The sequence below is a fragment of the Harpegnathos saltator genome, unplaced genomic scaffold (genome assembly GCF_003227715.2).
Source record: "Harpegnathos saltator strain DR-91 unplaced genomic scaffold, Hsal_v8.6 scaffold587, whole genome shotgun sequence".
Lineage (NCBI taxonomy): Eukaryota > Metazoa > Arthropoda > Insecta > Hymenoptera > Formicidae > Harpegnathos > Harpegnathos saltator.
In genome coordinates this window covers 1,371,117-1,390,593 of record NW_020230412.1, presented here as the reverse complement: position 1 = coordinate 1,390,593, position 19,477 = coordinate 1,371,117, and positions in this window count along the sequence as shown.

The following is a 19,477-nucleotide window of genomic DNA, read 5'->3' as shown; positions in this document are numbered from 1 at the left end:
ACAAGGAGCAAATCCGGAACAGTTTATAAAACTATGTTTGAACATGTTAGTCGCAAGTCACCCCGGAAAATTTGATACGAATATATCACACAGCTACCATCGAGCAAATCGATTTACTAATGAAAAAGGTCTTTGTTAGTTTTGTCTGTTTTATCATGGTCTGTATCTTTTTCGCAAATCATTGCTTGAGGATACCTCGAGACGGCTCGGGAAAACGACTTGTCGCTGTTTACACAATGGAGGAACGGAAAGATAAATGATGGGGAAACATATTCATTCTCGAAGTTCCACTCAGTTAGAATTTGTTTTCTCGAACGAAAGAACAGAGAGGAGGAGGATTTGACCTATCGCGACGATAGATCCGATGTCTCGCGAAAACTCGACCGCGAGCCGTACAGGAGAATTTTGGAAAAAGTCGCGGGACACGCTGAAAGCTCGAAAGCCGAACGGTTGGCAAATCTCATGAATGGCCGCGTAATGTGAATGAAGCTCCAGTGACCCAGTTTTGCTTGGCGCCTCTGCATCCCTCGGCCTTTCCGCCTCTTGCCTCGCTAACCGGTGGGTGAGCGAAAGCAGACGCGTGAGCGAGCGAGAGAGACAGTGAGAAGAGAGAAGGGGCAGCAAGGGTGAGCGAGATAGGGCAAGAGCACGAGAGAGAATGAGAAAGAGCGGTCGTCCCCCGCTAGCTGCATCGCGTGGGCGTTACGTCAGGGACAGGTTATCGACTACACCAGCGGCCGCACCGAGAATATTAATTCGCGGCATCGATCGGAAATTCGCGCGATAACACGCCAATCGCCGTGCAGGATGTAACGAACGAACGAGCGACAATGAAGTGCCCCTTCTCCCGTCCCCGTCCGATGAGATTATAACTGTTTTTCACAGGTGACGATCGCTCTCATTGCCCAGGTGCCATATTTTATTACGTTTCTTTTTTTCTTCGTCAGCTTCGATGGGCTATCGACCGTTAATCATGCAATTCAAAGCGCGTGATCACTTGTGCCTTTAACTCAATAATTGGACATTCGCAATTATAGTCTTCTCCTCATTGCTTGTATCTCTTATTAAGGCTCATTAGAGCAGATCGATTATTGATAGTGCAAGACGCGCGACACTCGATTTCGAATGCCTGACGAACAATAATTATATATAATTAGTATACTAATAACAGATAAAACATCGATTGGATGACGATTGAAGGAGTGGGAAAAGCGAATGAAAGAGGGAGAGAGAAAGGGAATGAAAAGAGGAGAAAAAAAGGTTATATATCAACCAGTTAGGAATATATCTTCTTAAACATATTAAGCAATTTTACAAATGCTGTAATGCGACGACTTAATTTCGTTTATTGCAAAGGTAATTCCCAGAAAGACAAATCGAATATTGCTAACGCTCTTCGTTTATCGGAGAGAAAATATAGTCCTTTTATGATCCCATGCTTCTTCTAGATATGTAACCAGTAGATTTAATCGTCATTATCTCGTTCTAAATCTTTACAACTCTAAATTTTCTACAGATGGCCAAAGAGATTCTCACTATGAGGCAAAGAGGACAGACGAACTCACAAAATGTTAAAGTGGAAAAACCCTGATTGCACCATCAACTGCGACAATAAACTAAGAGTGATTCCGTTTTTTCTGCATATAAATTACCCCTAAATCGTAAAAAAGAAATAAATACTAATGCCTATTCAAATTTGTGATTATATTATATTATGGGAGGAGAGGAATCATTAAGAAGAGCTGAGGAATATTCGTAGAGCCGATTTCAAAAAGGAAAATGCTAAAAGTAAGACGTGCAGAGAAAAGATTTTCCGAGAATTCCGCAATCGACAAAGGTCGCAGAATGATGACAGGAACATCCGAGCAGGCTTAGGACGAATATGGAAATTTCCGAAAATTGGCAAAAATAAATATATTTATCGTCAATCCAGGCTGTTGAAAAGATGAAAGAAGGGGATTCCTGGATAACTTCTCTCAAGATATCTCCTCTCGCGACCATATGTTGCGTGGTTTACTTGAAGAATTACGATCCCTAGCATATAAGGATTCTTTTCTTTGATTGTCGTCATCATAAGCCGCAATAGGAACTACTGAAATCGCGAATTTGTGCCGATGAGCAAAAACGAGAAGAAGAAAACAGCTAGAGAGAGAAAGACTGAGAGAGAGAGAGAGAGAGAGAGAGAGAGAGAGAGAGAGAGAAAGAGAGAGAAAAGAAAGCAAGTTCGCGTGTGCGGGTGTGTGTGTCAACTTTTTGTCATAGTACGACGAGCTAAGAATTGATTTAAAGAAAGTATAAGCAATTCTTAAATATCCGGTATCAAAGTATTTTAAATAATTACATCGATTTCTGTCATAATTCGCTGCTATTGGATAGCTATTAACATACGTATTAACAGCTTAAGAGCCACAGTTTTGAGAGTCGTGACATTTTGAGAGTCGTAAGAAAACGTAAGCAGTAAAATTAAACAATAAACTCATCTATCTAAACAGTTTGAGGATTATCCAGAAGGGAAGTCTATCATGTTGAAATTTCTCACTGTGAATGTTAAGTTTACTTACTATACTACTTAAGGTCTTACATATTTTTGTATACCACTACTCTCAAACTTCTTATCGCAAACAACTCCCATAAACAATCAATAATATAATTATCCTCTGAAGATTAATATATTATTATCATTGTTGTTATCAGATAAATATAAGAATAAATATAAAGAAAATTATAAATAAATATATAAATATAAAAATCTTGTAAATATCTGATTACTTAAAACTACTTCTAATACAATCGAGTATAATATATAATACAGTAAATTAGTTAAACAGAGTGATTTACTAATCACAACTTGATCACCTAAATAATCACAACGAATAACTATTAAAGTACATCTAAAATATGTATTTCATGAGAAAGTGTATACAAAAGTTATAAGGTGTTTTTAAAGGGATATAGTATATGTGTTTTCTTCGAAAAGATACAGGTATTCCGTAAAAAAAATCAATTTCATTTTTTTTATGAAATAGCCTATTTTTCATATTATAATTCAAATATTGAATTTTTAGTAAAAGAGTATTACCTTTTGTTTGGTCTAATCTAATAAATAATTAATGGGATATTAACAAAATTTTTTTCAATTTTTATTAATTATCTTATTTAAAATAAATATTCGAAATGATGTTTGTTAACATTAACATAATTATGTGACTTATTAATCAACGAGAAAACAGCACTTTGTATAGTTTCTGCAATAAGCGTGTCACACAATTCAAGAATTTACTTTTACATATTTTGCATCGATTTTGTCTCACTATATATTTTATTTTTTAATGTGTCCCACAAATAATAGTCAAATGATATTCAGTATGGTAAACGAGGTAACTACAAATTTCTCTACTACGATTAATTCACCTATTACGAAAATTTCTGTATAATTGACTTTCTGAATCCCTTGATTTCTGAATATTTCCATTGCTACTCTAATTGCGTATAGACGATATCATACATATGATATTCCCGGCACTAAATGTTAAAACGATAACAAAAACGATGGACAGTCGCGATAAAGTAAAAATATTTATTTATGTTGATAAGCATTAGCAAATACACACCATTGTCTTGCTTGAACATTTTATGAAATTGGGTCTCTTCAACATGATAAAATAAACTTTCTAGAAGCAAAACAAAATATCTTGTTAATAAATTAGTCATCGATAAGAGTTAATAATTTCTTTTTTTATATAAAATTCGATATTCTTTCGTATTATAGTATGAAAAATAAGACATTCCATTAATAAAAAACAAAGTTACTTTTTAAATCTCTGAAATTTATCCACCTATAAAAAAAGCACATATATCACGTAACTATAAGCTATGCAACTTTTATATACAATACTTCCATAAAACGTATAATTTTGAAAGTATTTGTGATAATCAAGTTAAGTAGATCATCCTGTATAAATGAAAAATATCTGGATCAGCAAGCCTACATTAGTCTCAATCTGATATATTCATTGATGGCAAAAAATAAAAATTTTAACCTGGAAATTATACTACACAATGTATATTAAATTTTAGATCTTGACGACTCTGCAACCAAATGAACGCAGATACAGTTCAACGTGCAACGTAGTAATGTGGCAAGCTAATAAAAAATTGTCCTTATACTCATATTCGAGACATAGCCTTAATAATGTAATTTTTCGTACAAAATACGTAACCGCTGACTTATAACAATAGTAGTAATAAAGCTGCCCATGGAATATTTTCTCTTGATTTCGATGACAACCAATTTTCTAAGGATAGCAGCCAATGTAAAGTAGACAATATAAATAAAAAAATCAAATAAAATGTTAGCATGGAAAGGGCATGTTATCTGTTTTTTACTGTAAGATGGTCAAATATTATATTCCATAAATTAACGGTACATCTGCAATTAAAAGTGATAATCCTTAAAAGTGATAATCCAGTGTAAATTGTAACAAGGAGTTACGTGCTCATCCTTTCTATAGCATAGACAAACCAAACACGAGCGTTAATAGCCTAATTAAGACGAACATTTCGCCTACTGTGTTAATGAAAACACATCAATAATAACACAGCAATAGTAACTAAAATAATAACAGATACGGATAGACAAGAATAAATTAAAAGAAAGATTCGTTTTTGTAAGGTACTAAGAATCAAATCTCTATTAAGTTTTAATCTCAATGAAACGCCATCCAAAACCTACCACAAATTTTAGTAACTTCAATGTTTCACAAAAAGATATTAGGGAAAAGGGAACGAAATAATAAGAGAGAGAGAGAGAGAAAGAGAGAGAGAGAGAAATATAGCATATTAGCATCTTGAAGTATTTCAACAAATGCATTAAGCAAGTATAAAAATGTATAATAATGGCAAAAAATATAATAATGATAGAAATAACAGAGAGGAAATGCTGTCGAGTACGCATTAGAGAAATTATTCGTACTCGCAAAGCATACGATACATATTAATTGTAAGACCTGATGAGAGGAAGCGGCAAATTGTGCAATGAAAGATCGCTTTCATAAATTCAGAATAAGTAACGAAGAAACAATTCTCCAAGGCGACGCAAATGACCCGAGCGAGGGAGAGCGTCCGATCTACTTTCCGAAGGACGAAAATTCGGTCTGACTGAGTTGGCCGGTGCATCCGTGTCGATGGGTGGCGAGCGGGTCAGGCGAGAGGGATAAGCTGGAATCGCGGGTAGGGTAGAATGACGTCAGGGAATGACGCCGGGCGTCGAACTCTCGTTGGCAAGCGAGCATAGGAGTGCATCGACCTGAAACCCCCGGTTGCTTGGTTAGGACTCTCTCCGTCTCGCTCGCTTCGGTCGCCTTTCGCTATCTCCCTCGATCGCACGTCCCAGCATCACGACTTTGCAGAACCGAACATGGTAGGTGCGAAATATGAAAAGGTAACAGAATGCGCAAGCTGAAGAGAAAAAGAAAGGAGATGAAAAAACAGTTGCGCGCTTACCGAAAGCGCTAAGAATGGAAATCAGCATCTTTTATCGTTGGATCGAGCCATGATGGCGATTTGCAAGATCGACGTTGCGGATTGACCGACAATGTTATATTCAGGAACAAGAAGAAAAGAAGAAAAAAGAAAAATATCATACAGTTATCAAAAAAATCATCTTGACGACGTAATATATATAGAAAGATCCTAAAGCAATGAGAAATTGAGTGCAAATCTAATCTCTCTACATAGATACGATAACTATAAAACGAAACCTTCCATCTGACTGAATGGTGCGAGCTACGTAAACACAGAGATAGAAAATGCATTATTTATTATGCACTCTAATAATAATTCCCCGCAGTTCAGATAAGTACCGATAACATATAATACATCTACTTTGGATTTATGACTGAGGGAAAGGGTGAAGAAGAAATGGCGGGAGAGGAACAGGCAGACGGTAAAATAAGAGAGGAAGAAGGAGAAACAGAAAGACATTCCGAGCCATCATGAGGTCGAAATGTCTAAATCGATTTCCCGAGGATAATCAGCGTAACCATCGAGAATAATCAGCTGAGAGATATGAAGGTGTAATACGTTGAACCACGTCTCTTTCTCGAGCTCGGGACAGAGTCGCACAACGAGAGCTCGCTGCACACAGGAATGTGAAACTGAAGATAAGTGAGTGGGGGGTAGCAAGGAAACTGGGTGAATGAGGCTGCTAAAGAAGAGAACATCGATGGCAGCAGCGGCGCTGATGGCAGAGACGGCGACAACAGCGGCAGCAATGGCGACAACGGGTAATGATGGCTGCATCGCGAGACTCTATTTCAGCAAACGAATATTTTTGGGGTTGTTGAATTAGGCATCCGGGATGGACATCATTTTTAGGCTGCTTGGCACGATTCAGAAGCACGTAGCATCCAATGAGCAGTGAAGTAAAGAGGTCGGAAGAAGATAAGAAACTAAAGTTGGGAGATAATAGCAGAAAATCATACAGGAAGAATATCTGCGCGAGAAAAGAAACGATAAAACGCGACGATGCAATCGCTACACTGACGACAGTCCAAGTATCAGCCATGATGGCATCGAACGAATGTGTATTAAAAAAGTGTCATCCATTGTTTATTATCTACAAATCCCACCGATCGCTGACGTGACTTTTACGTTCGTCTATGAATTGAAAGATTGCACCAAAGGCGTGTGTGATAAATAAAGCTAGGAGAAAATAAAAAGTTATCACAAAGCTTTCGAAATGTATCTTCTATCTCCCATCACCTTTTCCATAACTTCTGCACGATAACGGATATCTTCTACTTGTACTTCTTCTTATCTTTCGATTTTTTACTGTTTTATTTATAACTTGAATTTTAATCAAGACACGCGGATATCTTACTTTGAGGATATATAAGGTATTTAGATATGCTTTCCCAGGAGGATTTCCTCCATAATGATTGAAATTGATAAAAAGAAATAGTGTCTACTTCCTTAAATTAGTTAGATATAACACGAAGAATTCAATAAAACTAAACTCAAGAATTGAATGAAACTAATCTTGAGGTTGCAAACAGCCTAAGAAAGTGTTTTTTCTCTGAAACGTATTTAATTCTTTGCAATTTTCTTATGATAAGATTATTTTTGACTTCGTATTTCAAAAGAAGATGAAAAAATAAATCTATTATAATCTTGAAGATATCTTTTGAGAGTTATAAAATATTAATCTCTTCACACACAAGAAACTTATAAGAGAACTTTTAAAAATATCTAAATCTAAAAAAATATCTAAAAGAGGTTAGGAGAAAACGAAAAATATTTTTTTTCTATTTAAAATTATTGATTTTGAAAGGAGAAATGTATGTACCATTTTCCATTTGTTTTTAACAATTTCAAATCGAAAAGAATCTCCATGAAAAGGTGCCTATGAATACCTCGTACAACACATAATTGTTTAATATTCGACAGAGACTGCTATATTTTTTTGTATGAATAAGATTATTAATAAAAAGATAAATTGTTACTATTTTTAAATAAAACAATTTCATAAAAACCGTGAGAGCATACGAGAAAGTTCTCGATTTATAAAACATAATTGTATATAATACTGATTAGTTCAATTAACAATTGACTGAATTGAAGCCAATCAGATACTATTTTGTCTATCAACAAAATGGCCAAAGAGCAAAAAACGGGTTATTAGTAGAGAGAATTCGCTTCTCTTCTGCATACACTGTAAATATCTAGACGCTATATATATTATAAAATCACCTAAGCGGTGTAACAAGTCAAGATCGAAAGTGAGATAGACGAAATAGGACAGAAATAATCAAGAAAAAGGACAAAGAAAAAAGACAGAGAACAAAAGAGAGGGAAAGAAAATAGGAAAAATAGAAAATAGGAAAACGGGAGAAAAGAAAGAATGTCAAAGAACAGAAGGATAAAGAGAAGGGAGAAAGAGCAGAAAAGTAAGGAAAATGACAGGGGAAGAAAGAAATGGACGAGGAAAATAAGGAGAAAAGAAGAATTGTAATATAAAGAAGGAAAAAGTTTAGGAAAAGAAATAAAGAAAGGAAGTGAAGGAAGAAGAGAGGAGGGAGAAAAAAGAAAAAGAGAAAAAGGTAAAAGAGAAAGAAAAGAAGTATTCTCTTTATAAAAGGACGAAAGAGAGAGAGAGAGAGAGAGAGAGAGAGAGAGAGAGAGAGAGGGAGAAGGAGAGGAAGAAATAAATAGGAAGGAAAGTATAATAGGTGATAGAAAGAGAAAGATAGGCAGCAAGAGAAAGAGAAAGAAAAAGGGAAAAAGAGAAACAAAGAAGGGTATAAAAGGAGGGAGGGAAGAAGAGGGAGAGAAAGCGAGAGATAAAGAAAGGAAAAAAAATGGAATGTAAAAGAGGAAAGAAATGACAACAGAAAGGGTAAGAGAGAAAGAAAAGAATAGGGGAATGGTGAAGAGAATAGAAGGAGAAGCAGTTAGAAGTAAAGGAAAGAGAAACAAGGTGTGAATTGGAGGAAAGAAGGGAGGAAAACAGAATTGTAGTGGTGGGGAAGAAAACAGCTCTAGAAGGACCGAAAAGAAAGGAAGAGACTAAGTGAGGGAAAAGGGTGGGAGACAAAGGAAAGAAAAATGATAAAGGATGGAGAGAGAACAAAAGAAAAGCAGGAAAAAAAAGAAAAAGTATAGAGAGAAAGGACAAGAAAGTGTTGAATTAAGAGGAGAAGAACGAAGAAAGAACTAAGAGAAAAAGAAAGACAATAAGAAGGGCAGACGAAGCAGAAGAAAAAGAAAAGAAGATAGATAGACAGACAGCGACAGACAGAGAGCGAGGGAAGAAGAGAGCGAGGGAAGAAGAGAGCGAGAGAGAGAAAGAGGGGGGGTGATGTGAGAGGGATGGCGAGGGAGTGAGGGAAGAGAGGGGGGAGAAAAGAGTGGAAGGGATAAACAGAAACAGGAACAAGAGAAAAAAGGAAAGAAAGAGAGAGGAAGAGGAAAGAGATTTAGAAAATAGAGGCAAGGACAGAAAGAGCAAGAAAATGAAGCTATAAAAGAGCAGAGCGAGAGAGGGGATAGGAAGAAAGGCAGGAACAAGAAAGAGAGAGAGAGGGAAGTAGAGGAAGGGTAAAGAGAGGGAGAGAAAGAGAGAAAGAGCAATGTGGAAAAGAAAAAAAGGAAAGAGATGGATAGAGGAGTAGAGAAAAGGGGGGTGGCTGAGGGAGAAAGCGAAGAGATATAGCGGAGAAAGAGAAAGAAAGGGAAAATGATGGTAGGAAGAGAGAGGCTGGAAACGTGTAAAAGGTAGGGCAAAAAAAGAGAAAGAGGGAACGTACAGGAAAAAGAAGAAGGCAAGGAGAGTAAACGAAAGAGAAGAGAAGAGAAGAAGAGGAGAAAATGAAAGGCGAATAAGCGGGAAGGGGAAAGTGAGAGCAGAAGAAAGAAAGGAAGACGGGACATGGAAGAGAAAGAAAATGAGAGAATGGAGGAATAAAAGAGTGATAGAGAGAGGGGAAGGGAGGGGGAGGGGGAGGAAGAGGAGAGGGAGAGAGAGACTAAGAGAGAAGGAGGAGAGGGAAAAGGGGAGGGAGAGGCGGAGGGCGTGAGAAGGAGAGAGAGAGAGAAAGAGAGAAGAAATCTTCAGCGAGCAATGTGGTGTGGCATGCGCGAGCAATCAATGCAATGACGTCATCGTCAGCCCGACCAATAGCGGGTGCACTTCATTCAACCCCGCCAGCCTCGGCGCCTCCGAGTGGAAACTCGCAGAGTTCCAACAGAGTTTCGCCTGCCTGCAGTCTGGCCTCGATCACTGGATGTCGTGAGTTGAGTTTAATCGTTTTCCGCGCGGCGACCGCGTTATCTTTAAAAACAGTTCTTCGCAGGGAATTTTGGAATTTTCACATATGAAAGCACTTCCACAAATCACTTGAGACTCACGGCAGCACGACCCATAAACGAATCTTTGGGTATTGTGACATAGTGCTGACAAAACGTTACTACCTAAGAAGATAATTCCACTAATCTCTGAAAGAGAAGGAGCGTATAAATTCAGGCTTCAAATGAACTTTCGTGGAATGAAATCTCCTGTGCGATAAATAGAAATCAGATGAAGATAGCAGACAGTGTAGTCCTTCGATCCCGAAAAAGAAGTAAAGGAATGCTGCTAATGCATTTTGTTTCTTCGCGATGGATTGAAAAAAGGTAAGTGATGCACGGTAGTCAAAAAGAAATATTTCTTTCTTTATCCTCTTAAAATAAACGTATTTCGATGAAGATTATTAAATTTACTCTTCTTTTGAATATTGTAAATAAAAAATACACATCACAACATTTGAATTTGTAATGTAAAAATATTTAAGCTTCATAATCTTGTGAATCTCTCTCATTTTTTAATTTGAAAATTTAGTGTTATTTTATTAAAGGGATATCATATAGGTTTAAACACGCAGTGCTTCGAAAGTTTAATTGAAAAAGTTGTTTTTTAATAGGAAAGAATGAAAAACGAGTGTACAAGAAATTAGAAAATTAATAAAAACTAAGATAATCCTTTCAAGATAAAATTAACTATATTTGTAATTAAATAGCTCGAAAAACTAGGTCAGCAGATCAAGCAAAGTATTTTTTTTAGGGTTATTATATATTATATATTCATCTATCTCGCTTTTTAAGGATATATACACTGGTACTTATTTAAAAATTAAGAAAAATTGAAAAAATTATAAATGAAAGAATTATGATATGAAAAAATTTCTTGTCAACATATATTGACTTTTTTCCTTTCTCCTTCCTTTTTCCATTTTCTCCTTCCTGGGGCAAATGAAATAGTTGTAAGTGATACTTGGCACAAAATCGATAACTTTTATTTATTTAATTTTAAATTATCGAATAATATCGAACACAGTGAATATATTTATTTTCAGTTTTTTTGATATATGACAACACGATAAGTTTTTAAATCAGTTTTGAAATTCTAAGACAAAATAAAAATTTGGATAAATGACATTCCGCAATCGTTTGAAGTTACGCAAAAGATATGTCTCATTGGCATTCGTGAGAAAACTGTACGTAACTCGAGCGAGACCCAAACAGACGCCTACGCCAAATTCTCAGCAGACAAGACGCCCACGTTTCGGAAAATCACCGTACAGCCGTCGCGGAAAGCGAGAGTGCGGCGACCTCGCTTTTACCCGTGCGAAAGGCCGAAACTTCACCAAATCGAAATGACCTATTTTCTTTCCTCCTCATCCCTCCTTCCACTCTCCTGCCCTCTATAGTTCTATGAAAATGCAATTTTGCAAAGTACTGTATATTTCCGATTACACAGTTATCAGGGCGCAATTATTAGATTGTAATTTCTCAATATTTTAGAAATATTTTATTATGTTTAAATTATTCAGTCCGACTTTTCTTTAGTCCGACACCTGTACCTTGCATATATACAAATATTATTTAGTCACTTTTTGCATATATATAGGGTGAGACCACTCGTACACTTCTTTTCTTTCAAAAATTAAGCATTTTGAAGAAAAACGTTTTAGACAAAAATTGTATGGTTTCAAAGGAGACATATAACTACATCATTTTATTTATAGATGGCGCCACTTTCGAGATATTAGCTGATCATTATTTTTCTTAAATGGAAATTCCAATTTTTATTTTATCATATTTTATTATATTTATTATATCATATTTTTCTATCAATTAATTTAAACAACTTTTATCTGAAATATTTTTTTATTTGCCTAATATTTTTTGAAATATTTAGGGAAAACTGTACTTACTAACTTTTTCAATATTTACCTTATGATATTTTGTTATTTGTCGGAAGAAAAAATGATATTAGACTTTTTTACTCTATTTGATTTCAAGAATATATTGTTACAATAGCGCCCTAATATTTGTAAATTTGATGATTTTGAAATTTCCGAAGATCGATAACAAAAGTTAAAGCGCTCTTGTAACAATATATTTTTGAAATTTAATAGAGCAGAAAAGTCTAGTACCATTTTTTCTTACGACAAATAATTAGCGAGATATCATGAGTTAAATATTGAAAAAGTTATCAAATTTTCCTTAAATATCTCAAAAAATATTAGACAAATAAAAAAATGTTTTAGACAAAAGTTGTTAAAATTAATTGGTAGAAAAAGATGGTATAATAAAAAATTGGGGTTTCCATTTAAGAAAAGTAATGATCAGTGAATATTTCAAAAGTGGTGCTATTTGTAAACAAAATAGTATAGTTGTTTTATGTCTCCCTTGAAATCATACAACTTCTGTTCGAAACATTTTTGCAGAAAATGTTTCGTTAAAGAATTATCGAGATACGTTTTTTAAAATGGGACATTCTGTATATTACTTGATTTATTAAAAAGGTACGATATGTATTTCTCAGATTCGTTAATTTTTGTATATGATTTTTTATGGAAAGATTCGATTATGAATATTTGCATAACTGTTATTACCGAAAGCCTTATTAAGAAATGAATTAAGAAATTTTATTTTCAAACTGTATCGAATCTTCTTCTACTTTTTTTCCACACAATATAGAGAAGACTATTGAACTTCCTAATGTGTAATTCTCTTTTTCTTCAAAGAAAGTAGCAGTTTTTTTTAACGGTAGTTTCAACACTTTTCACAGACTGACTAATCGCACATCGCCTCGGAATTTGATGTATTGTTACGAAGAACGGCAAGGTCTACTCCCATACAAATATTAAAAAAGATTACAAACAAGAAGCCAAATGGCAAATATTTTGAATAACAGAACAGCCACTAATGCTGCATTCGCATTAGATGGCAGAGCACACTGCAAGAAAGTAGCAAATTGATCTGCATGTTTATAATAAATGGATAATCTTATAAGCATCTACTTATTGATTATTTGAAAAATGCTGCAGAAATTCCACGAAATCAGCCCCGAAATGTTCTTCATCACGATTAGCACAATTTTACCTACAAGAAGGCATGCGATCAACGCCGTGCAATATCATCTCATACTATCGTTTGCAATTTATGACGCGGTATGCTTCAGATACTGCGTTATAAACGAAAATAACGAATTTATGTCATTTTCAGATATATATTCTTCCAAACTTTAGCTCGACTCGCTATCTCGCGTCTGCACATGTTTCTAACTTCGTTCATTGAGCGACCATCGTATCACCTGATGGAAACTCAAAAATTCTCATGTCCATTCGTTCGTAATCTTTGACTCGATTGAAGAAGTCGATTCTCATCTTGGTTCTGACTTGAATGAGACATGGTAAACAAGAATGAAATGAATCACACGATTGGTTCGCTTCACTTATGATATTTCTATATGTATCGTACGAAATGCTTCATCTGCAAGAGGTTCATGTATGATCATACGTAGTCCTCGACTACTTAACTAAATGAATCATTTATATCTTTCTCTTTTCCTCTTTATTGTTGATTGATCGTCAACGATAAATATAACAACTAAAAGATAAAATTATCGAATAATTAATTTGCTTGATTTTCCTCATAATATATTTACGCTCGTTTCGATTCAGGATCTGATTATTTAAAAAAATCATTCGTTACTTCTAAATACATAAATCTTAGGAAACGTGTGAAACTGAACATTTCTTTTTTCATATCAAGCGTTTCTATTCTTGTATTAACAGTTTCTTGTGTTAACAATTTTGATAGATGTTGATTGTAAATTATTAATTTAATTTGTTATTATTGTAAAGAAATCGGTGTTGTGGTACAAGCGCTAGTTATGCAAAATAAATTAAATGATTAAGCAATTAATAATAAATTAAATAATAATTAGCAGTCAATGGTTCATATTTTGAACTCTCTTTTATCATTAAAAGTGACTATAAAAGCAACTTATAAGCCTTCTGATTGGTTGTGAGTTACTTTTAGTCACTTTTAATGATAAAAGAAGGTTCAGAATATGGGCCGATATATATAAAAAAATTAAAGTTGAATTATTGTCCATCAGGCCGATGCTTTTTTAACATTTTTAACTCTTTACAAACCACGTGGTTTGTAAAAAGTTATGCAATGTAAAATGTTTATAAAGAGTGGTCAACCACTACGTAAAGAAAGAGAGAGAGAGAGAGAGAGAGAGAGAGAGAGAGAGAGAGAGAGAGAGAGAGAAAATGTTGTTTATTCTACCTTTTGGGAATAATTTCTCCCACTAGTTACTAATCAAGTGCAGTTCAAATGTCAATAACATATTATACGTCCATGTTGCATTTGTAATTGAGGAAGAGAGAAACGGTAGAATAGCGATAAGAGAAAGAGAGTGAGTGAGAATGAAAGGAGAAAAAAAGGAGAAGAGGCCGTTATAACAACCAAATCTATTTCTTGCGGATAACTGACGTGCCCATCGAGAATAATCTGAAAAGAGATACATAGATATAATATGCCAGACCGCTTCTTCTTTTCATTCTCGGCACACGAAGGTCGAGCAGTCACAAGAGCTTATTGCGCTGAAAAATGCGATTCTGATAAAGAAATGGAGAACCGACGAAACTAGGTGGATAAGATCGCTGGAGAAAAAAAACATCGTCGATAACTACGATAGCGGCAACAGTGGATTGTAGTTGCGTCGTTGCTGTCAATCGCTCAACAATCGAGTATTTTTGGAATCGTTGAATTCGGCATCCGGGACAGACATCACCTCTGTGTTGCCTGGACGCGACTCGGAAGTACGTAATTTCTGCTGGGCAGCGGAGCGGGGACCGAGGGACAAATAAGTAGGCGAAGGTAGCAGGAGGTCATTGTTTGAACGAGGAAGATTCCCTCGCGCGAGGAAATGGGACGAAAAACGACGACCTGATCATTACGCTAAGATAATCACTGGGATAATCCGAGTATGTCGCGATCGGTCCGATTGATTATATATATTGATTGGAAAAGTGTTATTTCCCATGTTATTTACAAGTCCTACTGTACGATGACATGATTAATGGCACGATGCTTCTATAGAGCGGACGAAATTAGAACTGAGTAGAAAAAGCATCTATCATTTTGCATATTTTACAATATTAAGTTATTCAGTTATTAAGGAATTAACTTAAAGATATTAGCAATTAAGTGTACGGGCAACGGGATCACAAGATCTATAGCTAAAGTCACCCAAGGTATCTTAAACTTGTTGATAATCTCCTGAGAGACAATGGCAGGTGGAATGTGCGTGATGCTATTCCATATTTCAACTATCACGTACTATTCACGCTCGCTGCCAAGAGATTGTCAACAGATTTTAGATAACTTGAATAGAGTTTGCTTATGAAACTTGTTCTACTGCTCCCCACATAATAATTCGTTAACATTTTTTAATTAAATTCGTAATAATTATTGCGAAATTGACAATGTAGTAGAAAACTTTTCTGTTTAATTTCTGCTTCGCTCTACTAATACGCGAGAATTACATAAATATCATTAAACATTAAGTAATATATAATGAAAACGCTAGATATACTTAAATCATTATAGTTTCTAAATAAACTAATCTCTTTGAAAGATTCGGATGCGTAAAAGAAACATATACTTTTCCAATAATAATACATAATTATAAATGTTGATTGGCTCAATTGCTGACCGATCAGAAGCCGTTTCGTTTACCAGCAAAGCGGCCAGAAGAAAAACGGATTGTTAGAAGAGAGAATCCATCTTTTCTCCGTATACCCTATAAATAGTTTTCACCCAGGCCAGTAAAGCAACGAATCGGAGAGATCAGAGGTGCGCCAAGCGGAGAGAAGGAAAGGGAATGAGAGAGTGAGAAAAGGGAAGCGAGGGTGCGAAGTAGAGAAGGAGAGAGAAAGAAGAGAATCTTCATGGAGCCACGTGGTGTGGCATGCGCGGGACAATCAATGCGGTGACGTCATCGTCAGCCCGACCAATGGCGGCTGTACTTCATTCAACTCCGCTAGCTTCGGCGCCTCCGAGTGGAAACTCGCAGAGTTCCATCGGACTTTCGCCTGACTGCAGTTCGGTCTCGATCACTGAGAGGTGCAAGTTGAAACTCTCGAATGTTCTCTGCACGACGACCGCATCATTTTCAGTGAACAATTCTTCACAGAAAATCTCGAAATCTATGCTTTCACAAATTACTTCGATCATAAAATGGCAAAACCCGTAGATAGATCCTCATATAATATAACAAGATTCTAACAAATCAGAGAAGGTACCGAGGAAAATAATTTTGCTAATCTCTAGCAAAGAAAAAGCAAACTGATGCGAACGAACTCTCGAGAGATGATATGTCCTGTGTAAGAGATTTGGATAAGAAAAGTGAGCTTACGAGCCTGGGAGAACAACCAGAGAACGCTGCTTCATGGTTTATCGTGGGCCATGACAAAAACGTTGAAAAAAGGTGAATGACACTTAACAGTTGAAAAACTATTTCTTCGTCTTTGTTCTCTTTTTGTTTACTTTTTAACCAATTTGCGATGTTATGTGTTGAACTGCAGTGAACAGAAGTATGCAGCTGTGGGACTATTACGGCAGATGATTTCTAGGGAGGGAGGAAAAAATACTCTAATTACCGTATATTCTAAAAATATAATATATTCTAAATACAATATATTCTAAAAAGGACATGACAAAATTATATTTTATGCAGAAAGAATCTGGTCAAATAACAGTTTTGGTATAGAAAATGACAAGTGGTCTAAGAATCCTCTAGCCAACGATAAATTAACGCATTACATAAATCGCAAAAATGTAAAAAAGAAGAAAAAACAAAGATAAATTTTAATCAGAGATTAATGTTTATCAGAGTCGCTATGATATCTGAACAAGTGAAAACTAGCTTTGTTCTCTTTGAACGCAATGTTTCTCGTATATAAAGGCAAACTTAATCCTTTTGATAAATTCATGCTTTTTTCGGATATTATAGATGAAAAATACAAACTGTAACATTTGAATTGGATATATGAGAAAAGATTAAATTTCTTACCCCCATTTAATCGTTTTTTTATTTTATGAATTTTACGTTATTTCAATACAGCAAGCGACAAGTGTAAATAATGTTTCATAATTGTTTATTTTATATTTAAGTTTTAATTAAAAAGTGGTTTTGGCACGAAAAAAATTAAAAAATTGTTAATGGAAATTAGAAAGTTAATAAAGTTTTAATTAGCTTTTTAATGTTAAATAATATAAAGCTACAACCGAAAAAAAATGGCTCCGAAAATGTTCTATTAAACGAAATAAATCATACACACAATCAATAAATATTTATGTTTTTAAACTTTTATATGCTGTATACTCTCTCTCTCTCTCTCTCTCTCTCTGTCTCTCTCTCTCTCTCTCTCTCTCTCTCTCTCCCCTCCCTCTCTCCCTCTCTTTCCCTTCTCCTCCCTCTCTCCCTCTCTCTCCCCCTCTCCCCCCTCTCACTCTCTCCTCTCTGTCTCTCCCTCCCTCTTTTTTAAGAATACATCAGAATTAAAAGATAAATGAAACTCTACATTATGTAAATATTTATTTATCATTTTATATCAATGTATCATCGATATATATAACTTTCTTCTTCCTCAGACAAGTGAAATAGTCGTGAATGCTATTTCATTCCAAATTGGTAATCCACAATTTTTCTCGATTTTAATTTATCGGATATTCTGATATTGAAAGTAATGAATACATTTACATAGCTTGTGTACTTTTACTTACTTTTTTTATATGTGACAATATTTTGACATGATAAATGATTCATAAATTAATCTCTGAAGGTTCTAGACCGAATTAAAAAAATTTTTTTTAATTATTTTCACTAAGATATCTTTATTATAAATTATTATAATTCTCGTTGTGAAAATTACCTTTCGCGATCGTTTGAAATTGTGGAAATATGTGAAACATCTTCGTGGCATTGATGCGAGGGAACAGCACGGCTCGAGCGAGACCCAAACAGACGCCCACGCAGAATTCTTAGCAGACGAGACGCCCACGTTTCTGAAAATCACCGTGTAGCCGTTGCTTTCACGAAGAGCGAAAGTGCGACGACCTGCCACTTGCCTGCTCAAAATACTATACACTCACCAAATAGAAATATTCTATTTCTTCTTCTCTTCACTCCATTATTCATAACTTCTAAACGTTACACTTTCATAAAGTTTCGTTTACGTACCTACACGATTATCAGGGTATAAATATTAGATTGCAATTTCTCAGGAATGTAAATATATACTTAAATTATATATTTTTTATTTAGTCTGTCGCTCCCCTGCACCTTGATATATTTATCGTTATTTATAACCATTTCTTCAGTTTATATATGTGTTATATATATATATATATATTGTATATATATATATAATATCGTAATATATTCATATAAGTATAATATATTATACTTATTGAAAGAATTAAAAAGATTTTATTAATTAATCTCTGAGCATATGTGTGTGTATATATGTATATGTATGTCATGCATACACATGCTGTTTGATTATAAATGTCTCGGCCAATAATTTGGCAATTTTTTGCAGTTATAGAGAATATCAATAAAAGAAATTTGCATGGTTTTTAGACCGCACTAAAGTACAATTAAAATATCTTTTCTTACCTATGATCTTTCTAGGTTTTGAATATTACCTTCATTTTTAAGTGAATACATGGATTTTATATGACGTACTTATGTAATAGGAAATAAAAGAAATTAAAATTGTATCGAATAAAAAATGTTTGCTAATATCCAATTTTACGAAATTGTCGCTATATAAGTACTAAAATAATAAATAAGATTGTAAGCACTTTAAAATGAATTCGAATGTCGACGAATGAAAAAATAAATAAACTATTTTATTATATATTTATTAATGCTCCTGTTTATTCTAAGATAAACATTTCAAAGAACTTTGCACACTTTATACATTGATTTAAGCTATCAGTGTACAGAGATGAGTCGTGCGTCAAACTATAGGACATATAAAGAAGATTAAAAATATTTTTCATTATTGACTACAATTTGTCTGTTGCATTATATACTTTCAACAGCCATAATAATTTTAGAGTATAAGTTTTGTCCATATTTCCAGAAGTAATTGCATAAACAATACCTTTAACTTATTGTTACAAAAAAACCACATAACTAGTTCCAGAGATTTCGGTGATTAATACGAATTTTAAACGCTGACTAACTAATCGATAAACTTGGAATGTTTATCGATAAACTTAGAATGAACAAGAGCGTTAATAAATATTTAATAGAGTTCATTTATTTTTTCAACCTTCAAAGTTCGAATTTATTCCAAACTGCTCACAATCCAATTTACTAGTCTAATGTTTATTATATATAACAAAAATCTCGTAAACAAATTATATATTATATATATTACATATATATTATATATATATTATATATTAGCAATTGGCGCGTAAACGAAGTACATATTAGCAATATTTTACTTATTTTTTAATATATACAATTACACAAATATAAATAAATAAATAAATATATAAATAAATATGTTTACTATCTGGCTTTCTTCTAGCCGAGGCAATGTTTTTCACTTTATATATA